Raw genomic sequence first — 25,346 nt, 5'->3', positions numbered from 1 at the left:
TGGGCCTATCCCATATGGAGGGAATAACTCAATATAATAGCCATCTCCACCCATTTTATATTGCTTCTCCCATGGACTTTGAGCCATATCTCAATTATTGCATCCTAGGTGGAGGGGTGGCACATGGAGGAGCCATGCCACCTTGCATTTTATAATATTCCTATTATGGATTATGTACAACACACCTTATGAGTCCTCTTACATGGAAGGGTGGCACATGGTCATGCCTTGCCACCTCAACCTTGGGCCCTATGCACACCATATTTGATTATACTATTGCCACATATACAAACACACATACATATTAATGCCTTTTTCCTTAGACAATTTTATCCATAACAGTACATGGTTACAACCTTTAGATTTGGACGGCGTGCTAGTCATATTTAGGGCATAATAATTCTGAGAAGTATCATCCCAACCTTTCTTTTACTCTTTCATTTGCAATATTGTGTCAATCAATATTTTGTTCTTTAGTCTCTCGTGTCAATTAATAATTGTTCTTTATCAGTCATGTAGCTCACATTGGAGTCTAGTAGTATGGGATCTTGATGTCAATGATTGTTGGTTTGTCAATTCATTTAGAGGCTTTCATGGTTTGGTTTTCAAGTAAGTGTTCTTTCAATATATCATTATGGATATGCATCTTACTACTTAATACACACATTCACTTTTTTCATATGTATGATTGACAGGTTTACAAACAAGTTAGTATCTACTATTAGAAAAATCAAGTAGCATCAAGACCAATGAAATTTCCAGACACGTATCACAGTAGAGTAGAAAGACGAGTCTAGCTATGGGTGGAGAGTTGCCTACAACTTCATGTTGTTCCTCAATGAAATTTTTGAACGGGCCACACATGCTCAATAGAAGCATATACAGAGCTTGAGCTACAAGATTTTATGGCTAAGACTATTCACAACCTAATTACTACCATTGGGAAATAGCATGTCCCTCAGGGAGAGTCCACTCAGTAACCCAAAGAAACACAAGAGATCCTCAAAGTTGCAACCTACAAAGGAAGAAGACAATGATTCTACTATAAAAGCATTACATTCTCCACCTGAAGTAGAGACACAATGCATTCTTCCTACATAAGAAATAGAGACTCAATGTGCATCTATATCAGCACATCTTGCAAAGGAGGAAGAGATTGAGTCTATCCCAAAATTATTACAACTTGCACCAAAAGTAGAGACTAAAGGAAGAAGAGATTGAGTCTACCTCAAAATTGTTACACATTGCACCAGAAGTAGAAACTCAGTGTACACCATCTGCATAAGAAAGTAGAGACTCAATGTACTCTTACAACATCACACCCTCAAGAGGATTCATCAAGTTCCAGTCCATTGTCAAGCATGTAGATGACCTTAGAAACATGAGTCCTTGAACATTTTTTCCTTGTTTGTGTTCACTCATGATGGTGTTTTTGTTACTTATGTTAAATGTTACAATACATGAGGATATTTACTTATGATGTTTATTCCATGTGTGTTATTATTTGATTATATAAATGTCTCATTCTATGGTTCTTTAAATATTAGAAGAGATATCAGAGTTGGTCTTTGTAAATCTTTAACGCACATTAAGGTTCTTTATTCAAAATCTTTCGTCTCACATTATGGTTCTTTATCTTTCACTTCACATTGTCAAGTAGTGAGTTCCCCCATCCTCATCATAGCGAAAGCACTTCCTCTCTCATTAGCATTTTCCAATCATTTCATTTCAAATCTTTAACTCACTTTATTCGATATCTTTTATCTCAAGTTACGGCTCTGCACCTATCACTTCACAGTTTCTAGTGGAGTGTTCTCCTACCGTCATTATAGCAAAATGTCAACCTTTCTCATGAGCATTATCACACACTATGATTCTTCACATGTCACTTCACACTACCCTTAAAAAATTCCTCTCTCTCGCATGCCTTACTCTCACACTCTCATCTCCTTCTTCCGCCATTCTCCTATCCTCAGCCTTACTCTCGCTCTTTTGCTTCCTTCGCCTTTCTCAGTTCCTTCTTCCACGAATCGTTAAATCCTCTCTCATTCCTTCTTCCATCTCGCCTTGTAGTTTGTCTCTCATTACCATTCTCCAATCCTTAGCCTTACTCTCGCATGCCTTATTCTCACACTCTCAGCTCCTTCTTATGTCGTTCTCCTATCCTCAGCCTTCCTCTCACTTTTTTCTTCCTTCGCCTTACTCTCACACTCTCAGTTGCTTCTTCCACCATTCTCCTATCCTCATGCTTATCTTGCCTTGAAGTTCCACTGTTCCAGTACTTACAGTTCTACTCTCCCAAGCCTTACTTCCACACTTTTTCTCTTTTCCCCTTAGTTTGGATCGCAAAGAATGAGGCAAATAGAGAGAGGAGAAAGAGAGAATGTGCTCCACTCACCCAAGCTGAAAAGGAGTAGTTTGCTACTCAAAAGCGCCTAGAGAAGGAGGAAAAGGAAAAAAAAAAGTAGGTGTACTACTGAAATGAATTATCTAATTACATACAGGAGAGAGTTACTAGAGTTTCTAAGTGAGGTCACTTCCCATAGCACTCATTGTGGGCGACTCCCACCACATGAAGCTCAAGCAATACAGAACTAAGAAAGTGTTATTCAAGAAAAAATCAATAATTCATTATTTCTTTTTTGTAATTATAATTATATTGACCATGAGGAGATGGTTTCAACACAAGACTGGGTTGAATCTCATATAGAAATAGCCAATTTGTTCAAGGATGATGTAGGTGCAACAATTGAAAAAGAACAAGGCATGTCTCGTGGCGAAGGGGTATCCTTAGGATAATGGCATTAACTATGAGGATATCTTGGCTCCAATATCTAAGATGAACACCACCAATACTCTATATTTCTTGCAACTATCAAGACAACTTTCCACAATGGTTAATTTATTATTAACTAGTTTTCTACACAATAGCCCCATTTTGAGGTGTAAAAGTACAAAGTAAACTCAAGAAGGGTTTGACGTAGTCAACGAGGTATCAATACAACCTCATGACATCATAAAGTGACGTTGCACATGGGTAATATTTTCTTTTGCATATATAAGGGACCATTGCATATTTGCATTACAAAGGATATGCTACAAGAAGGCTTGTTGAATACCTTGTAATGATGAGATGTGTAATAGGTTGGCACTACCAAGCTCTTTACTCATTTGCAATCATACAACAATGAAAGCAGTTACAAAATCATTCAGGGAATGGTGGGCAAATTGATGTATTTGGGATATTGTGCTTAGAGTCTAGGGGTCATATGTGTGTGTGAGCATGTGAACCTAGGTGTGTGACTACATGTGTGTGAGTTTGGTGTGATTTAGAAGACCATGGAGAGAATTATGAGCGGTAGAGTCAATGGAGATCTCCCCTATGTAATTAGCAAGAGGCAAGACTAACTCTCACCATGCCTTCCTCCTATGAGTCTTCAAATAGTCTTAAAAATTAAGAAGAATAAGACCAAGAAAACTAAGCTGACGGAGTCTCATTATTACAACTATGCCAACGCTATGGATTTTTCTGTGTTCTTAATATGCATTTATATAGTCGAATTTGTAATAGGATTAGACACAACCGTTTGAAAAAAAAGACCTTCCCACAATGATGTCTAGTTTAGAAAAGATCAAGAAATTTGAGGAAGATCCCTTTCACACTTGGCAAACTAAGATAAATTTCACTTTTACGAATAAACGTTTATGAAGTATTGCCCATAGAAGCCTTCAACTAGAGAGTCCGAAGCAATATAAAGGCAAGCAAGCTCTTGCTATCATAGCATTAGGATTGAATGATCAATTCATCCTCATATCAATGGAGATAGCTCTTTGGTACACAAGCCAAAAGTTCAAAGGTTGGTCTCCTTCTACAAGTTCAAGTTAAATCAAATGAAGAGTTTGACTGCTCAACTCTTAGATATTGTACCACAAGAAGAATATGGCAACATTGTAACTATACTAATCTTCCCTTATTAAAGCTAGTGGACGTCTTTGGATTACTTACGAAAGAAGAGAAGATCAAGCAATGACAAGGATTCCACTATAATAAAGCTTACTTCAACAAGAAGACGTTTACGAGATCATCATTTTTAAGGGAACCTAAAGTGCTACACCAAGAAGAGACTCTCGACGAGCCTTATCAAGGACAATGAAGACAAAAAAGAATTTAATGGTGTTGAGGCCATTGATATGATCAACTTTTTCGAAGATGATTGGGTCTTTTAGGGTGAAGGCTCATCCTAGTTTATGTTGTTATCCCCCACTATTTGTAAACCAATAGACTATAATTAAAGTGAGATCACGTTAGATCTAATGAGTCAAATAAGTCTACTATTAATGCGACTAGAGGGAGTTCCAAGTCAGGGCCAATGGGCTACCGCTTGGATTGAGGCCATCAATTTGAGGAGTAAAGGTTGAACGAAGAGAGTGCTTTTAGTCTAGGTCATGTATGAGCATGTGAACATAAGTGTGTGAGACTAGATGTATGTGGAGTGAAACCAAATGATCCACAAAGTAATTTATATTGCTGCAAGCAATGTTGTATGGTACAGTAAGCAAACCAGAATTCTTGCTCTATCTAAATGAAAAACAAAATTCCTCAAGTTGACCATGCGACAAGGGATTCCTACTACGCATGTCACAAAGCTGAGTAATATGTGTTCTTTCAGGTGCTCAATTGTAAAATATAGCAAGCTCCTTGTTAAGCTTGAAATTAACATTCCACAAACTCACGATTATCTTGATAATTTTGTGCCTGCACTCACAATGGTTGTAAAAAATACATGCATGTAATTGAAAGCAATTCCCTTTGATGACAAACAGCATAGCTAGAATTTGTAGCAAATCCATATACCACTGGTCACCATACACATGCTCATTGAAACCTTCTTCCACAATGCCATTAAGCCTCGTACAAAATTAGTACCCTGAGGAATGGACAAGATTACTAGATTGGAGTTTCTAAGAAAGGCTCCCTAAGAGTTCCAGTCAGTTGTGCTCGTCACAGTTGTTGGACTGCTACGGTTCACAGGGGAAGTCGCTAAATAAGCCTCTTCACCTTTCCATTTGCCTCATTTTGAACTTTGAAGCAGGTCGTGTCTGTGCTTGTGTCTGCTTCGAGCCCTGTCCATGCGAGTGAAATAACACATCCACAGAATTATAAGCAGCATATGAAAGTCTTAAAACTTTGAAAACTACAAAACTAACAAATAAAATCCGACGTTTCCAACCTGAGAAATCTCTGCAGGGAGATCTGGTCTATTTCGCTCTAATACTGTACCGCTGAAGGCCTGCACCAACACATCTTTATTTAAGGCCACTGATAACAAATTACAATCATGTTGACTAGACCTCATTGTACATTAGGGAAAAGTTTTCTAGCTTTTATACAACTTACAAGTACAAGATTATGTGCTAGCCAGTGGTAACCATAATTTTAAACACCTATAAATGATACTTTCCACTTGAGGAGAAAGGTTTTGGATGTGGCTTGAGCAGAGAACAGCAAGGAAAGGAAAACCTTATTTGCCACTGCTTTCTGTGGGGACCATCGTGTCTCCATTCTATCTGGAGGTGACATTGGAGCTTTCTCCAACTTGGCAGGGAATGAAGATGCATTTTGTGCTTGAGATTCTGCGTCCCATCTTAGCCTCTGGGCATCTGCTGCTGTTTGCATCTCCTGCACAGACGTGCTCACAGATTCTGTGAAATATTACATATCAGTTAAGTCAGAAATGAGCTTTGTCCTTGGCTGATCCCCTCTTCTGATGAGAAAGGAACAACATCTATAAAAAGGACTGAACGCAGTAAGGTGTGTTCCAAAGAGGAGCACAGGATAGCTCCACGATAAATTATAATCCTCTAGCCGATGATGAGGGGAAATGTGACAGATTTACATGCAGCATTGCTTGACAAGACAGAATCCCAGAAAAGTGAGGACTGGGGAGAGCAACAGCTAGAATTATGATATCCAACAGCATTCTCTGATCTATGATCCTGTTGCTAATATGAGTACCAAGGGCAAGAAGGCATGGGGGAGTTGGAGTTACAAAGAGAGAGAGTGTAGCTTACCCTTTTCTGATTTGTACTTCCTCCACTCTTCAAACTGCATACAAAACGCCAAACCATGTAAAGAACCTTTCCTTTAAGTACACAATCCAAACCACCCTCTGGTTGAAACTCATCATTAAGAAATTTTGATTTTACATATCAGACATCGTACTTGTGCAAACCCTGTAACGAGCACACTGCCAAGACTTCTTCTAGCAATAAAAAAGCATGCTGCACGAAGCCTTGAACAAAATGCTGCTAAAGCCAAGCACGTTTTGACAAATTTGAATTAACTTCTCAATAATGAGCATTCTGAAGACATGTACTGGCCTAGATATTCACAAAACTAGATTGATCACAGTCATAAGACAGTGATTGAAATTGTAATAGATGTTTGTAAACAGGCCGAAAATTTCCCACCAGAGTCCTTCAAGTAATGAACTAGAGAAATTCTAGCAGAGTAAGACATTAACCTGTATTAAGTCACCTGGACCTCTTATACTTGGGCGCCGATCAAAGATCTGCTTATGAGAGGTTTTTAAATCTTCTGGTTGCATTCTATCTGCATGTTTTCCCCTTTCAGGCAACTCTTCTATACTGATATGCTCTTGATTTCCATCTCCCTCTTTTTTTTCAAATGGTCGACTCAACAAGTTCTTCGTATCTTTTCCAAGCCCCCTTGCAGTCAACCTCAAATTGGCATCCTCTTCGTAGCTCACCTCCAATTCTGTGGCAGCTTCTGCAGCTTCAAGTTCACTGAGACGTGCCATAATTTGTTCATGCTCCTTGTCTTCACTGTCAGATGTTGATACATCTTGCTCCGTCAGCATATTCTTCAACTCACGAACTGTTCCTGTCGCATGGTTCTCTAATAATCAATTCAACAAATAAATCAAGCGACACAAAATTACTTAGCAAGAAACCTGTACTTTAGTAGAGTCGAACCTTTTAATATATGTACCTTGCTGAGTCTACAATACATTCACTCTTACAAATTCAGAAACTCAACAATGACTTGCCTAAAACAACAATAATAATATGACTTGCCTGAGAGTTTTGAAGGACCAGCTTCTAAGTTTGGTGATTCCCAGGAAGAAGGCTCAGCAAAATCCTCTTTTATCTCTACAACACCTGCCTGATAAAACAATCAACTTTGATAGGAGCCTCTTCACAAGGCTTATTCACAAACCTGTTGAAGCAAATATACATAAAACTAAATTCAAAGGAATGTGCCCCTCTATGCAGCATGTGCGCACATATTTTTCTGCACTCCTAAGCTGAAAAGTTGAAGCAAGATCCTCATTACAATGAAGTTTCCATGTAAACCAAGTGTTGAATAGTGTGGGAGTAGGCTGGGTTGCTACGCAAATACATATTCATCAAGAAGATCAAATATAAGAAACCCTAGCAGGGTTGCCCTACTTCATAAAGACGTATTCAAATTGTACCTAGATTCCCATAAAGGTTCAAAGAATAACCCTAATCCACTTCACAAAGTTAACACATATCCACTAAACGTACGATTGTGCAGACCAGCCAATGACCCATTTATCACCACTCACCCATCATTGGAAGATTTTATCATAAAAAAGACATAGATAATGTTCAACTTGCCAGACTTCTCACGAGGTAGGGCTCTCAAGTCTCTTGTCTGATCCTCACAGAAACCATGGACTGTTGAACAGTCCTTAGGTCACCCCACAATGCCAAATGAAGTGATACCAGATGTCAATGTATTTGGACTCCTCATAATCTTTCGTATTGTGGATAGGGTCAAGTGATCTTAGATAAGATCAAGTGTTGTAAGGCATGAGTTACTCAGAGTGATCTAAGCCATGATGTGGATGGAGGTGCCCTTATAAGTTATGGGCATAAAAATATGTAAATGGTTTATGAAACGAATGGGAGAGTTTTTGTTTTCTTTCACTGATGCGTCACTTCTATCCCCTTTGAGTCCTCTTCCTCTCCCCTCCCTTAACCATGTTTTCTAACAAGGTATCAAAGCCAATTTCTACCCCTGCTTGCAGCAGATCTTGCCTTGGTAGCTTTATGTTGTTCATGCCATTTCTGCCATCAGGCCGTTGTCTACCTCTATTGTTACCACCACCTTGCTGTGTGAAGCATGTTAGAATTATAGATATAATTCAGCAGTGACCAATGTAATTTAATAAGCTAGTTAGGGGCACTTTTCCCTCTTTAAGAGGTTTTTCCCCCCTAACCGCAGTTAGTTCACTAACTATGGTTAGTGACTACTAAGGTTTTGTCACCTAGGGCAAAACCTTATCCCTAACTCTTTCAGTTGTACACTCTTTTACACTCTTCAATTGCAACCAAGCTATCAAGCTTTCAGCTCTCAAGCTCACTCTCTTGCTCTCTCTCTCCCCAAACTCTCACATTTGGTATCAGAGCAGGTTGATCCTGCTCCCTGCTCCTTTCTTCTTGCCCTCCAACTCCAGCCCACAAGCTCCCGTGCCAGCTCGTCGTATCGTCCGTATAGATATGTACGGACTGATTCCGTATAGTCCCGTACAGTACCTACGTGGTCGTCGTACAATCTCGTCGCCCGTACAAGTGAAGCGTCGTACAGTCTGCAACTCCATTCCGTATGACAGATCTTCAGCCGTACAGCCCGTTGCCAGACTGTACGGTTCGCCGTACAGTTCCGTACGGTTCGTTGTCGCCAGCCATACACCTGCGTCGACCGTACTGCTCCTGCATCATTTTCGTCGTCAGTTCATCAGGCGTCCGTACTATTCTGTACAACCTTCCGTACTTTCTGCGTGCAGCCCATCCGTACAGGTGTTGTACCCACCGTACATGTCAGTACATGTCGTACAACCTGCAGCAGACAGCTCGTCTGTACAGTACGGCCATCCGTACAATACAGCAGACCTTCAACCGTACAGCCCGTCGCCAGACTGTACGGTTCGCCGTACAGTTCCGTACGGTTCGTTGTCGCCAGCTGTACACCTGCGTCGACCGTACTGCTCCTGCGTAATTTTCGTCGTCAGTTCATAAGGCGTCCGTACTGTTCCGTACAACCTTCCGTACTTTCTGAGTGCAGCCCATCCGTACAGGTGTTGTACCCACCGTACATATCCGTACATTTCGTACAACCTACAGCAGACAGCTCGTCCGTACAGTACGGCCATCCGTACCTCTGTCGTATAGTCACCGTACAAGCCGTACAGTTGCATTTGGCCTTCTGAGCAGGTTTCATTCCTGCAGGCATTCTTGCAGTTGGTCGTCTGGCAGACATTTCTTTGCAGGAAGCCATTGTTTGGCAGAGCAGTTTTTTGGGCAGATTTGAGCATATTATTTGAATTGGGCATGGGCATTTTGCAAAATTTGGGACTTTGCAGATAATTTCAAGCTCGAAATTTGGGATTTTCAATTCTGCAATACAATTTCTTGAAGAAATTTGGATTTTGTAATTACACTGCAATTTCGCAGTGAAATTTGGGGCTTTTGCAGATAGAGCGCAATTTGTGCAACATTTGGGGCTTTCAGACCATTTGCCTCTTTCTGGTTGCAATTTCAAGCCACAAATTGGGACTTTTGTGTTGGGAGAGCAATTTTGGAGTTTTCAGTTCATACTGCCTTTCTTGAAGTGTTTTGCAGCACTTTTGGCAGATTTTGGAGAGTTTTTGATGCTTGGACAGATTTCTAACAGTGCAAGTGCAGAAATCTGAGTTGCATTTACAGCTAGTGCTTGGCTGTGTTTTTTTTTTGGGGAGTTGTGCATTTCATTCCCAGTAAGGGAATTCAGTTTTGTATTTGCTTAAATCTCTTTCTCAGATATGGCCCAGCAAAATCAGAATGACTTCCAATTCGGTGGTCTTTCACAGGAAGACAAGTTGGATGGTACCAACTACTCCCTCTGGAGTTTTATGGTACGCAATATTCTGATTTCTCGCAATTTATGGGATTATGTGAATGGGGGTGAGATCCGACCAGCAGGTATGGCACCTAATACCCCTCCTCAGCAAGGAGGTGGAAGAGGTCGTGCACAGGGTGCAGCTGCAGAACAAGTTGTTGGTGCAGCTATAGCCACTACTCCAGAGCAGAAGAGATGGGATTCACGGGATGCCTTAGCTTTGTCATGCATCTCTCTTTCAATGAAAAGATTTATCATTCCGCATATCCGGTCGTGTAAGACCTCGAAGGCAGCGTGGGATATCTTAGAAAGCATGTATGCAGCCCGGAATGATGCAAGGGTATCTTTCTTGAAAAGAGAGTTAAGTAATACACATATGGAAGAGGGTGACTCCATGTCAGTCCACCTCACAAAGCTACAGGATCTCAGAGAGCAATTATTGAACATAGATGAGATTATTCCTAATTCAGAGATGATTACTACCACTCTGAATTCTCTTCCTGAGTCTTATCTCAGCTTTCATACCTCGCTGAACTTATCATTGAGGGGGGGTGCAAATCCTCTCACTTTTCATGAGTTGATAGGACTTTTGCTTCAGGAAGAGCAGACCAGGAAAAACTTGGCTTCACGTGCAGGTGAACAAGCTATGCTCTCAAAGTTGAAGTCAAAAACAAAGGGACAGGCAAAGACATCAGTAAATCAGCCTTCCAGTGGGTCAGGACAACCTTCACAAAAGGCTAAAAATGATGCAAGTAAGCCCAAGAAGAAGGGTTTTTGTCATTACTGCAAAAAGCCAGGTCATCACATTGCAGAATGCAGGAAAAGGATTGCAAAAGAGAAGAAAAACAGCTCCGGTATGGCTGTTTCAGATTCAGCTCCTCATGCATCTGACAGTGGGGATGCTGCAACCAACTTTGTTGGACAGGATTATGCCTTTTTATCTTGCATTTCAGATTCTAGGCTGGCTGCTCCAGATGCTCGGGATAGTACAGCCACTTGTAATGATGATACATATGCATTTTTGACTTGCAGTTATGACTCTTCTACAGATGCATCTGCTTTCAGTGTCAATGAAACACTGAACACTTGGTATTTTGACAGCGGTGCATCCAAGTATATCACTTCTAAGAAGTATCTTTTTACTTCCTTGCATCCACCTCCCGTTGGTAAGAAAGTCACTTGTGCCAATAACTCGTCATATTCAGTACGTGGCACAGGAGAAGTTGAGCTTACTGCCATTGATGGCTCAGTTTTCAGACTTTCAGATGTCTTATATGTGCCTGGTATCACCAAGAATCTTCTTTCAGTGTCCACTCTTAACAGAGCTGGATTTCAGGTCATCTTTGAGGATGACAAATGTGCTATCCGAGACAGGGAAAATGATTATGCCTTAAGATTATCTGGTACTCTGCTGCGTGGGCTTTTTCAGCTTGATCTTTTTGAGAAAAGAGCAGCCCATGCTCTTGCAGTTTCTACCCCTACTGCTGCCATGCAGAATGCAGAATTATGGCATGCCCGATATGGCCACATGCATTACAACAGCTTGATGGCACTTCAGAAGCACTCTATGGTTGATGCATTGCCACCTCTTGAGATACCTCCTCCACATGCCTGTGAAGGGTGCATTTTAGGCAAGATGCATAGATTCCCCTTCAAAAAGGATGGTTCAGTTAAAGCTGTCCGCAAATCACAGCTTATACACAGTGATGTCTGTGGTCCCATGAGGACTCCATCATTGGGTGGTCATCTCTACTTTGTTACCTTTATTGATGATTACTCCAATTTCACTTGGGTCTTTGGGCTGAAGCGCAAATCAGAAGTGTTCATGGTGTTTAAACAATTTTCAGCCATGGTTGAAAATGAAACCGGACTCAAGATACAGACATCGCGCACAGATAGAGGTGGGGAATACTTGTCTGCAGATTTTGATGCTTTTCGAAAAGGCAAGGGTATTGTGCATCAGCTCACAGTGAGGCTGACCCCTCAGCAAAATGGCAAAGCTGAGAGGAAAAATAGAACTCTTATGGAGATGGACAGATGTATGCTGAAAAGCAAACACATGCCTCACAAATTCTGGCTTGAAGGTCTGATGTGTGCCAACTACATTTTAAATCGGGCTCCCACTAAGGCTTTGAAAACAAAAACTCCCTATGAGGTCTGGAATGGGAGAAAGCCTTCAGTGGATCATTTCCGAGTCTTTGGATGCCTTGCATATGCTCATGTGCCAGTTGAATTTAGGCACAAGTTGTCAGATAAGGCAATTAAGTGCATATTTGTTGGGTACAGTGCAGAAAGCAAGGGGTACCGTCTCTACAATCTTGCTACACGCAAGATCATTGTTAGTAGAGATGTGATATTTGCAAAAAATTCAGCTCACATTCAGGCTGAATTTCATATGCCTTCTTCTTCAGAGGATGTTTTTGAGGGGTTGCTACCCATTGCCTTGGGTTCCCCTGCTAATATTTCTGATGCAAATCAGAATTTACAGCCACCTCCCGATGCTTTAGTTCAGCCACGGGATGTCTTGCCACCTCCACAGGCAGTGGAACAGGTGGTGCAGCAAGAAATTGCAGACATACATGCAGCAAAAACAGTCCCAAACTGGCTGTTACAGACTCTCAGGGAGAGTAAGATTGATGCTCCATTACTTGGCAGGACTCGCAGTGCAGCAAGGCACATGGAAGGTGCTAATTCAGTGGAATCAGCATATGCAGGTACTCTTCTTGATGAGGAGGAGCCTGCAGTCCATTGAAAAAAATCAGACTTGGGATGTTGTAGACTTGCCACTAGGCAAACATGCCATTGGCACACGATGGGTTTTCAAGCTCAAACGGAAGCCAGATGGCTCCATTGACAGATACAAGGCAAGGCTGGTTGCTAAAGGCTATGCTCAGAAAAAGGGCATAGATTATGAGGAGACATTTGCTCCTACATCCCGGATGACCACCATCCGATCTGTTATTGCAATGGCTGCACATTTTGAGTGGAATGTTCATCAGTTGGACATAAAAACAGCCTTCTTAAATGGAGACTTGCTGGAAGAGGTGTATGTCAAACAACCTCCAGGCTTTGCAATTACAGCAAATGCACTTCAGGTATGCAAGCTAAACAAAGCTTTGTATGGGCTGAAACAGGCCCCTCGTGCATGGTATGCCAAGATTCATGCCTTTTTGACCAGCAAGGGGCTGCACAATAGTCCTACTGAGAGCACCCTCTACATCAAGATGGATGGGGGGGAAATTTTAGTCATCCTTCTTTATGTCGATGACTTACTGCTCACAGGGTCCAATGAAGATAAAATTGCATATTTCAAAGCTGATTTGCAGACCACCTTTGACATGTCAGATTTGGGGCTGCTTCACTTTTATTTGGGGATCCAGTTCTCTCAAGAGAGACGTGGCAGTGTTATGTCTCAGTCCAAGTATGTGCAGAAACTCTTGGACAGATTTAACATGCATGATTGTAAGCCCATAGCCACTCCCATGGAGCCGGGGCTAAACTCACAATGCATGATGCAGGAGAATCAGTTGATGCCACATCTTACAGTCAGGCTGTTGGATGCCTCATATATCTCTGCAACACTAGACCTGATATTCAGTTTGCAGTATCTCAGGTGAGCAGGTATATGCACAGCCCAAAAACTATGCATTGGCAGGCAGTTAAGCGCATCTTCCGTTATTTGCAGGGCACGAAGTCTTTTGGCTTGTTATTTCCCAGGGGGGGTGACTTGCAGATGCATGCCTACAGTGATTTAGATTGGGCTGGTGATTATGACACTAGGCAGTCCACTAGTGGCAATTGTTTCTTTTTTAGTAAATCTTGCATTTCCTGGCTGAGCAAGAAACAATCTACAGTGGCTACCTCATCATGTGAAGCTGAGTACAGGGCAGCTTTCACAGCAACAGTTGAATGTGTCTGGCTGCGACGTCTGTTTGCTGATCTTCATCTGTCTTTGGAGGGTCCTTCTCCAATTCTCACTGATAGTCAGAGTGCCATTGCAGTGGCAAAGAATCCAGTGTTTCATGCTCGCACGAAGCACATTGAGGTTCACTATCACTACGTCAGAGAGAAGTTGCATGCAGAAGAGATTAGTATGATCTTTGTGTCCACACATGACAACGTTGCAGATATTTTCACCAAAGCACTACCGCGTGAAAAGTTTGAGGCATTTCGCAGTGCCCTACGCAGTGCCCTAAACTTATATCCGTTTGGTGATTGATCAGCCTTGTACATGACATTGGCACTGCAGGGGGGTGTTAGAATTATAGATATAATTCAGCAGTGACCAATGTAATTTAATAAGCTAGTTAGGGGCACTTTTCCCTCTTTAAGAGGTTTTTCCCTCTAACCGCAGTTAGTTTACTAACTATGGTTAGTGACTAGGACAAAACCTTATCTCTAACTCTTTCAGTTGTACACTCTTTAACAATCTTCAATTGCAACCAAGCTATCAAGCTTTCAGCTCTCAAGCTCACTCTCTCTTGCTCTCTCTCTCCCCAAACTCTCACAAAGCAGTCTTGTTCCTTTTGCTACTGTCATTTTCTAATTGGTCGACTCAGCAAGCCTCTCCACTTCCTTTCTAGCCAGCATAGCTTGCTGGGTAAACTTTCGATCCATGGGAGATATTCCTGAAGAGACGAGCAAAAGCTTGCAAATTTGGATTTGCAAGAGCAACGAGTAAGCTCTTGGGAGATTCAAAGAGCCAAGCGAAGAGGCATTTCCGAATTGGATGAAGAGGAAGTGAGGGTTGTGAAAGTGTAGCCTTGGAGGAGCGGCCCGTTTTATAGCAAGTTGTTTCCTGAGGCGCCCGACCTGCTTCAGCCGCTGTTCATCTTTTGCTGACACAGCAACGAAGACTCCAGAGTAGTATCTCCAATCCAGACTTTGTGCACTAGTAATGATCAGATCCAACAGCCACCGCTTGGCTACTCGTGTTCTTTAATAGCCGCATTTCTCCATAATATTTGATTCCTTCATCTTCCATGCACAGCTTGCATTTGCAGTCCGAGTCTGGCTTCCTCTCGTGCCATCCACTGGTAGACATGTGCAAGATTGTTTCCAGCTACGAAAGGGGGCGCGAAAGGGAACTGCTTGCGGGCTTCAATTCCTTACATAGAGTGGAACACATAATCTAAAAGCTCAAATTCAAAGAAGCATCCATCATCTGTGACTCGGTTTAAAGACCTTAAGGCTTTCTTTGCACGAAGACTCTTTGGTATACTAATGCAAATATGCAGGCCCAAATGCACAATCTTGCTATCACACTGTGGGGGGTGCTGCCATGGCTTCGTTTCTAATAGACACATCCGCGAATCCATGTTTTCGACCGCATCACTGTCTACAGCTCGCCATGAGAACCTGCTGGTGAATGACTTTCTGCACGACCTTTTTACCGCTGTTGGCCTTGCCTACTTTATGCCTTAATAAACCTTACTAAGGTTTTTATACCACATCAACATAAAATCGACATTAATTTTTTGAAAAATCAACAAATTGAAGGCCTGAAAGTGCATTAATTTGGGAGTTTGTCCTAAATTGATCGAAATCAGTAAAATCGGACCATCGGCATCACCTTGAAGCCTCCACCAATACATTGAGGGTCTTTCAGGTCCTCTACCCTAGCCCTCAAGCTAAAATGACGGACCAATCCTCCATTGCTTGACGATGACACCAAAAAAGGTGACATCATCGACATCAAGGGAGGATGTAAACTCTCCCAACATCAACAAACATAATGTCTTATGTTTAATATATGTTTGAGTCGGGTTCTCTACCCAAGGTGTCCTTCAAAAGTGAAAGTTATAAATGTTTGTCTTGTCGTGTTAGTTTTACCACCTTCAATTATAAAAGGCTCTGTGTTATCTATTTATCCCAATTAAAGCTAGGGGGGCTGTTTAGGAAAACCAATGTACATAGTTGCTACAAGTGCAGCTCCAATGAATCAAGCCTGGAAGGGCACTTCCAAGATGCTATGCCGTGGTCTCCTAGACCTCTGAGTTGTCATGCATCCATGCTTTAACTTGGAGCCTCTAAGTCATGTTTGAACATAAAGCCATGAGAATGCTTAGTTCAACCTCTGAACCATGCTCAAACGAAAGCCTCTGAGTTGGCATGGGAGACATGTCTAGTTCTAGACATGGTACATTCCAAGGACCTTCATAGAACTGAAGAAGGTTTTCTTAGTCACACCACCTTCGCTCAAACGGGGGTTTTATTGGCATTCGGAGTGGTATGTGTGCGTGTTACTGTTAATGTGTGCACCAAATATGTGTGCAATAGGTATGTGTGTTTGAAAGTAAGTGATATTGGATAAGATCAAGTGATGTAAGGCATGAGCTACTCAAAGTGAGCTAAGCCATGATGTGGATGGAGGTTCCCTTATGGGTACAAAAATATGTAAATATGTATACGGTTTATGAAAGGAATGGAAGAGTTTTAGTTTTTTTCTTTCACTGATGCCTCACTTCTATCCGTGAGTCAGCTTTGTTTCACCTCCCTTAACCATGTTTTCTAACACAAAATGATTGTCGATCCTAACATAGCCCTCTCAGGGAATCATAGAGGTGAGATCCTATCTTGGTAAAACTCAAAGAGTTTACCTCACCCATGCGACTCAAAGCATCGGCAATCTATTCAAACTACCCTTCCAATATCTAATCTATATATTACAGTCTTGCATAAGTTCAGCCCACCCTGCCTGCCTTCCCCTTAAATCAGGCCGATCACATATGTATTTGATAGATTCATGATCCATCAATGCAACAAACTTGGCTCCACATAGATAATGTCTCCAACTTTTCAATGCGTACGTGACCGCACTCTCAACAGAAGCAAGAATGGAAGAAGGAGAGAGAGAGACAAAGAGCCACACAAGTTTTGGTGGGTGCAGAACCACCCTAATCTTCTTTTTTTCATTCATTTATATATGTGTTTGAGTATTGTACATAACCGGGGTAAAGGCACAGTGACCTTTAACCCCCACAATTGTGGCTTGGGGTATTCCTTCCCCTCAGTGGGCCTCCGAATCTGAGTATCATCTAGCTTTTTACTCTCAAAAGCTGCAAGTCACTCCTCCTGGAAAAAAGTTGCAAAAACCGCAAAATCACTAGCATCAGCTCTGCTCGGACTTCGAAGTGGAGCGAAGCTGATTCGCTGTTGTCTAAGGAGGTGTTCAATGGAAACCACTTAGTAAGCACCCTGTTTAGATTTGCAATTTTTCTTTCGTTTGGGTCTGCTGTAACAATTGAAAGGGCTGGTGCATAGACTGATAACAAGAGAGAGGTGTGGGGTTTTTAGCTACTAGCCCAGCCCAAAGGCTATCTCCTAAAAGCTCCGTAAAGCAGGCTGCTGTTGGGAACGCTTTGCTTTTAGATATCTTTTCTTAAAAGCCCAAAAAAGCAATCCTTGTCTTTGTTAGAAAACACAACAGAGGGTATGCACAACAGAAGCTAACCCCAAAGAAGAGTTATTGAGCCCAGGAACTAACATACTGGTATATTCAAATCCAAAACTTCTTTCCTTCAAGTGTACTATGCATAAATAGATAGACAATGCTCAAAAGAGAGATGTGGAACCAGCAAAATATATTTCCGTCCAATGTGGACACAATACGTCCAGTGTACCACCCTCTATCAGCGGAGTGCTGCTGCACCAATAAACAGCCCATTCCAAGGTAGTGTTTGCTGTGGTTCCTTGAACTCCTTTGCTGCTCTGAATGCGGGCCAAGCTGAGGCACATATCACCTCCACAGTTGTATTCTTTTGCTTCTCCTACACACCACGATCCAGCTCTTCCACTCCGTGTAGATCTGCTCCTTTGTGTGCTCCACGATCCTCCTGAGATCTCTTCTTACTGCAAATCGCCTCTCTCTAGAACATCCACCTGTGGGCTGGACTGCTCCCTGAAGTGGCCTCAAATGCCGAAGAGCTGAGCTCAATGAATGTATCAAATGTCCCATGCAAGGGGGCTTTATATAGGGGGCTGTATGCCCCAAATACTGGCCGACTTTCACAGACCAGTCAGCCGACCTGGTTGGCCAACCAAGCAGCCAGCCAACCTGCCCTACCAGCCGACCTGGTTGGGCTCTATATAATGCCTCTGGGTCTGCACCTTGCAGCCCCTTCTCCGGTCCTTGGCGACATGGATACCCTGCAACAGCCTGCTTCTGTCCAACAGGTTCCAGCCCTCTTCCAGGCCTATGCATGGTCCAAAGGTGATCCAGAGCTGCCACCTACTGTCCATACTATTGCGGCACCTGTAGCAGTATCTGCAGCAGCCTCCAGTGACTCATCCAACCTGCAGCAACCTCCAAAGATGACGCCTCACTGCTGCATGGAAGCCCAGACCTCCACGCCCCTATTCTGTACTATTCTTCCCATGAACTCTACTACCAACAGCTCCGTACTGATGCTCCACAGTTCTGTACAGATCCTGTACACTTCGGCAGCCAGATATGCCTTGTGTGGGTGCTTCCTACATTGCAGCTTATGTGCTGCCCATGTGGCAGCCCTATACCCTTTGTTTTGTTTGCTTGCTGCCCACATGGCAGCCCATGTGCTGTCCATGTGGCAGTCTTGCTCTATCACTTAGATCTGCCCATGTGGTAGGCTCAAACACTGCCCACATGTCAGTTACCCTAACCTGGTCCACCTCCCCCTTGTACTCCTCGTTTGGGGGCTCGCAAATGAGGAGGTGACCATCTATACTCCAACACCCCCTTCACCAACACATCATGGGCCAATCCCAACACGTAGATGTAGATACTCTATCAGCTCCCATGAGGAAGCCCTCTGGAACAACTCAGAGTTATCGTCGTCCTTTGTTCTTTCAACCAGTGACTCTTGCTTCTCCATGTCCAGTCCTCCACAAAAGAACCATTCTAGTACACAGGTCCAACCAAAATAGAACTCCAGAATACTTGGACCATAAGCTCCCAATGAGCTCTCAAGCACCCTGGCTTCAAGACACTCTATCCTCCTAAAGGTGTCCCTGCTGTCTTCAACATTGAGGTTTCAACAAGTGCACTCTGCTTCCGAGCTTCGGAGACACACCAAGGAAGGCATATACCTTCCAATCTCTCAACGCCTGAGAAATCCAAAGCACAGAATCTGTCCAAAGCAAGTTATTAAGGTTCAAAACAAGGAATGCACATAAATGCAAAGCACAGAATCCACCCAAAGCAAGTTATTAAGGTTCAAATGACTAAACAAGGAATGCACATACCAGATGATCCACTTGCTTGTCACAGGAATCATTTGACCTTGAAACCAGAGGTCCTTCCAAAGACTCCTCCCTCATGTTAGTGATACCAGCCAAGCAAGAGAAATACAAGCACTCAATGCTGTCCTTCACCTTCACAAGTGTTCTCCAAAACATTCTTATTGTAACACCGGGGTCTACATGCCTTACCTTGGTAATGCATCGAGATGTCACCAAGGAAAGCTCTTCTAAGACTACATGTGCTGACGTTGACTTTGTCTCCTTTGGATCTTGATCAAAGTCCATCTTTTGATCTGCTCTTTCTTTCTACAATCCTTTGCAAAATGTTCCTGGCTGGCCGCAATAGAAGCGCTTCTTTTGACATTTTCTTTTCTTCTTAATCTCATCATCAAAAGTATCCCCATCCTCGTCAGATTTGACATCCTCCTTCTTCTTCTTGACGGGCTTGCCGTCTCGCTAGGCATGCCCTTGTCCTTGCCATAAAAGGCCTTTTCATTGGATCCGTCATACTTCATTTCCTTAAGTTTCTACTACAGAAGCCAAGGCAATAGCTCCTCAAAGGTAACCAGGGGCGACCACTGGCCTGCTATCATTGTTGTCAAAAAGCTCCTAGGAAGCATGCCGAGCAAAAGCCTAGCCCATCCTCGCTGAATTTGTGGGACCAACTATTGAGAGTTTGTCCCTCCCCACCTTCTCTTGGTGATGTGGTCCTGTACTACCCCCCCCTCTTCCACAGTCATGCCGTACAACTCCATCTCGAGGTCTAGAATCCTTGCGTCATTATTCACCTTGCACATATTCTTCAATAGGTCCACACAACAAAGTGTCTGCAAACTGAATGTGTGGGAGCACCAAATCCGTAGTGATGCCAATAATAGTGGCCGGGGCTTGCACATCACGCGTCACCAAGTCTTCACTGCTACACGATCTGCCGTTACAATAACCACCGCCACAGTCGCAGTGGCCGAAGTCGTCGTGGACTACGGCATCAACTCTACTCTATACCAGCTAGCTCTTGACCTTCATCTTCCACAGAGGATAATTTGACCCATCCAACTTGCCCGTTTCCCCAAAGTTTGGAAGTGGATATCTTGCGGCCATGATAAGGAGCTGTCCGAGATAGAAGCCTCATACACTTGGCTGAATCTGAGCCACCCTCCTCGCAAGGACACTGCTCCTTCAAACGTAGAACTTGATTAAGGTTGTCCTTTCCCAAGGTCGTTTGAGAACTTCTGTCAAGGCTCCGATATCATTTTAGAAAATACAACAAAGGGTATGCAGATTGGAAACTAACCCTAAAGTAGAGTTATTGAGCCCAGGAACTCGCACAATGGTAATATTCAAATCCAAAACTTCTTTCCTTAATGTGTACTATGCATAGATGTGCAAAAGGTAAATAGACAATGCTCAAAAGAGAGATGTAGAGCCAGCAAAATATATTTCTGTCCAATTTGGACGCAATACAAAAACTATGTCCAATGTCCCACCCTCTATAAACAAAGTGCTAACGAGATGTGGAACAAGGTTGTTCTCCTACCTCCTTGACACTTCCAAAATATTACGCCTACAGTGCTCTCCTAGAGCTTGAGTGGGCCACGTATGTGTGCGTGTGCCCCATGCAGTGTTTGTTGTGGTTCCTTAGCCTCCTTTGCTGCTCTGAATGCACAAGTCACCTCGAAAGTTGTCTTCTTTTGCTGCTCCTACACAATCATGATCCAGCTCTTCCACTCCATATAGATCTGCTCCTTCGTGTGCTCCAAGAAGCAGACGCAATCCTAAGATATCTTCTTGCTTGCCTCTCCCGAGAACATCCACCCTGGGGGCTGGACTGCTCTGAAGTGGCTGAAATGCCCAAGATATGAGCTCAAAATGAATGTATTAAATGCCCCATCCAAAGGGGCTTTATATAGAGGGCCGTATGCCTCACAGACAGGCCGACTTTCATAGACCAGTCAGCCAACCTAGTTGGCCAACCAACCTGCCTTACCAGCCGACTTGGTTGGGCTCTATATAATACCTTTGGGTCTGCACGTTGCATCCCTTTCTCCAGTCCTTCCTGGCCATGTGGATACTCTGCAACAGCCCTCTTCTGTCCGACTGGTTTCAGCCCTATTCCAGGTCCAGAGCTACAACTTATTGTCCGTACTAGTGCGCCACCTGTACCAGTGTCTCCAATAGCCTCTAGTGACTGCAGCAGCCTCCCAAAGATGACGCCTGACTGATGTGTGGCAGCCCAAACCTGCATGCCCCTGTTCAGTATGGTTCTGCCCATCAACTCTGCTACCAACAGCTCCATGTTGATGCTCCACAGTTCCGTACACATCCTGTATGTTATGTTCACGCATGGACATAACTAGGCTAGTGTTATGGAGGTCAGGTTGACCTATGGTCATGTGTCCTAACCATGGGATAGTTAGGACACATGGTACCTTTGGTACACTAAAGGGAGTCTTAGGCTTGAGACACCTAAGACACCCTACATCTATATAAACAAGAGCCAATGCTCATTTGGGGCATCCATACAAGTGGGGTCCCCTGAGAATACCTAACTGGGTTGAGAGCAAATGGGGCTGCTGGTATGGGACGCATAGACTTACCCGAGATGGACTACGATTGGAGGTTGCACAACCTCTAGCTTGTGGGTGATCCTAAGAGATCTACGACTGGGTGGTGACATACTAGCCGATACCACAAGTGTCCCTTGGTTTGTATTATGATGTTAGTCTATGCTTGCAGGTTCACATGAAGAAAGAGGAGATCCAAGAACCCTAGCTTAGGGGTTGTTTCCTTTGGTATCAGAGCAAAAACTATCTTCTTGATTCGAGAGCTTCGAATGTTTTGTTTGCCTGTTGCAATTGCTTATGTGTAATTTTGAGCTAAAGGATGGATTAGAGAATTCGTGGTGATTGAATCTTGACCAGCTGTATCACCTTTCCTCAGCTGGTGAATTCTCACAGCAGATTCACGCGCAATCAACTGTTCTTACAGCCCATCATCTGCTGCGATTAGCTTAGATGGAGGCCACTTGAACAACTAAACAAGGTTGCGACATGAGAGTTCGAAAATGGCTGTTTGATACACAAGATTACCATAACCTGATGAAGCAAACTTTGTTCAAGCTGTGAAGAAGGTTGAAAAAAAACATGTGATGGTTATCCTTCAGCCTGCCTTGTTCAAATGGAAGACAAGTGAAAGAGCATTTATCAAGCAGAAGTATGAATTGTATTGCCTTCTACTTACCGCATATAGTGAGCTAATTAATCTTCCTTTCCTTATTACAAGGAGCGCAATAGAAACTTACGGCAACTTCAGCAAGAGTGTCATTGAAGAAGCGAGACTCTGCCTAGAGGTCTGCAATTTCTGAATTAATACCAGCAATTTTGGAGTCCAGAAAGGTTCCACGTCTGTCTAGTATCTCCACAGTCTCTGCTTTGCAGTGCACTCTGCATAGTAGCCCTCACCAAGAAGAACCTGCACGAATAATTCAACGATCTAAATCAAGATAATCTTCTGAAATGTGGTCTTACTTTTCCATGGATGTAATCCATTATCCTTTTGAAATCGAGCACTCAAACTCCTTTTTAAAAAAGGTCTTACCAGAGACCCAATGGTTATAGTTATAGTTACAGCTATAGCTTCACCCTAAAATTTCACTCTAATAAATTTCTTACTGATCAAATACCAGGAATTCATTTGTGTGCACCAATCGTCCCGGGAAAAAGGCTGCCTTCCCAAATGGAACCTGGCAACATAAGCCTCTTTGCTTAGTAATTACTTCTTTGTCACCGAACGAGGGACTCAAGAACGCATTAGAAACATAAATAGACCTGTCCGATTTAGCAGCCACACATAATATCGACAAGTTGCAAAATAGCTTTCATGTATCTGGTGATATTCATATGGTAGATTGCTTGACATCATTTGAACAATTAAACTTAAAAAAGAAAAACAAGCAAACAAATAGCAGATCACTAGCTGATGGAAATTCAATGTATAAAACACATAATGAAGTTCAAAACAACACAGATCACTCTTGTTTCCTTTGCTGACCCTACCACTCCCTCGAGGATATGCTGGGAAATGTATCCAGTGACATGAGACAATCCAATGCATGCTATGGTCACAATGTTTACGCAGGTGGAGGGTGAAAGCCTTCCAGACATACAGAGGGGAAATTCTCAAGACAGAGGCATTCAGAGCTGTCTACATGTATTCTAAAGATGTTAGTATCTTGGACTTTGCAAGGATAGAGATACTGACAAATGCATGTGAAAAGGAGGATTCTCCAAGAGGGATCATGTGCATGTTACTGAAGAGGGATCAATAGGGATTACACGTAACCTTTGTAGGCTCAGGATTCTCGAGCTTGAGTGGAGGTCAACAAGAGCTTGGGTTCGGAGGCAGCATGGAGCAATTCCCGAGCTTCTGGAAAGAGACTCATTGGTGGAGAGATATGTGCAGCAGCCACTTCACAAGTTCCAAGGATTGAGGTTGAGGATGCGGCTGGAGGATGATCAGGTTTAAATAGACCCAGGATGCTTGATACCTTATAGTATCCAGCCTATTCCCAGATTGACCAGATGGACACATGTTGGTGCCTGAGTATCTTGAAAGATTCTGGCATGCTCGTGACATGGATGGGCAATGCCACTGGCATGTGGTGCTAGGATGGTATCATTGTTCTAGACTGGATCCAGTTATTCAGGATGCAGACCAGGTACGCATTCATGGACCTGACAACGCGCTTCTCTTCGACAGAGTGGGTAGAGACCACAGTGTGCCATTGAGAAGGGGTGTTGGAATACGAGGTTCAATGCCCTAATTATGACCACCATATGAGGAGGACAAAGGTGCTTGACACCTATAGCATGATAGGTGTAGAAGGTGCACGTGATATTGGTGCACTGGATCCAGTTATTCAGGATGCAGACCAGGTACGCATTCATGGACCTGACAACGCGCTTCTCTTCGACAGAGTGGATATCAGACCACAGTATGCCATTGAGAAGGGGTGTTGGAATACGAGGTTCAATGCCCTAATTATGACCACCATATGAGGAGGACAAAGGTGCTTGACACCTATAGCATGATAGGTGTAGAAGGTGCACGTGATATTGGTGCCACATAGCCATATGTAGGAGGATGCAACATGGGCAGCACACTATTGTCCTATACGGACACCCTGGCCAGCACATATGGCTGGCATTAGGCCCTGGTTTAGGGCTGGTTAGGACAACCCCCAGCAATAGGCACTCGCAAAGGTTGGGGGGGTTGGGCCATTTATAGGCATGGACCAAGGTTGGCTGCTGGACAGGGCCCACAGAAGGTCCAGCCTGAGGTTGGCAGAACCAAGACTGGTCAGCCAGATCAGGCCCCTGGTCGGCTAGTACTTGGAGGGCCTTGTGCCCTATATAAATGCCCCTTTTTGAGGGGCAATTCAGTTAGTCAGTGTGCAGACTAGGTTGGAGAGCAATCGGGAGTGCATGAGTAGTGTAGCAAAGGGCTCAGCCTAGAGCAGAGCAACTCTAAAGCCTACTATAAAGACACAGACGTTCAGGGGGAGTTTGCAGAAGATAGTGCAGCATACAGGGTGCCTACTTCTTCCAGCATATGCTGCAAGTGTTGGTACATATTTTGGATAGGTTTTGTACTTTGTTTCTACATCGAAATATGAGGTCTTTTGGCTGTACATCTCAGTGTTCTCTCTCCTGGTTCTGAATGTCTTCTATCTATCTTGTGTGCACATGCTGAAGTGTGATTAATGGTTGTGCATCCTAGCATGTTTATTACATTCCAATTAGAATGTAATAGATCGGTGACAGAAAATCCTTAGAGAGACCGTTGTAATGCATATAAATGTAAATGGGTGGTTATAATGTGTGTTGAAATAATTACAGTAAAGGATTTGTATGTCAAGAGGTTCCGAGACGACTAGAAGATTTAATAGATTTGTTTGGGGTGATTTGCTAGTCATGTGCCGAGGGGCAAAGAGGTGGCTAGAAATTAATGTGGACACCCAAGAGGGCTAGAAAATTAGTGCATTTGGGTGAACACATGGTAACTCACCATGTTAGGTAATGAACCTTCTTGGGGATCATGGGGTGATCTGATTCATGCAAAGGTGGAAAGAAAAGAGAGAGACATGCCCACTTCAGGGTATGCCTACATTGAGCGAGTATAGATTGCAATCGGCTGGGTG

The 25,346-nt window shown here is 43.1% G+C and overlaps 1 pseudogene across 1 annotated transcript in view; it reads right to left on the bottom strand.

Annotated features, from left to right (window-relative positions):
- Nucleotides 1–4,673: 4,673 nt before the first annotated feature.
- The window catches only part of LOC147883987 (uncharacterized), a 28,813-nt pseudogene continuing 8,140 nt past the window's right edge, over nucleotides 4,674–25,346 (bottom strand). Inside the window, exons 2-9 of the transcript XR_015543620.1 lie at nucleotides 22,830–22,889; nucleotides 22,449–22,618; nucleotides 7,099–7,186; nucleotides 6,525–6,904; nucleotides 6,073–6,106; nucleotides 5,522–5,703; nucleotides 5,232–5,291; nucleotides 4,674–5,124 (exon numbers count right to left, since the gene is read on the bottom strand). The product of XR_015543620.1 is annotated as an uncharacterized LOC147883987 (transcript). The remainder of the gene's footprint in view (nucleotides 5,125–5,231; nucleotides 5,292–5,521; nucleotides 5,704–6,072; nucleotides 6,107–6,524; nucleotides 6,905–7,098; nucleotides 7,187–22,448; nucleotides 22,619–22,829; nucleotides 22,890–25,346) is intronic.

Source organism: Dipteris shenzhenensis, chromosome 27 (assembly GCF_047967505.1).
Source record: "Dipteris shenzhenensis isolate YYH24624 ecotype China chromosome 27, Dip_SZ_1.0, whole genome shotgun sequence".
NCBI lineage: Eukaryota > Viridiplantae > Streptophyta > Polypodiopsida > Gleicheniales > Dipteridaceae > Dipteris > Dipteris shenzhenensis.
Note: the sequence above shows the minus strand (reverse complement) of the source record. Positions and strands in the feature narration are given on the sequence as shown.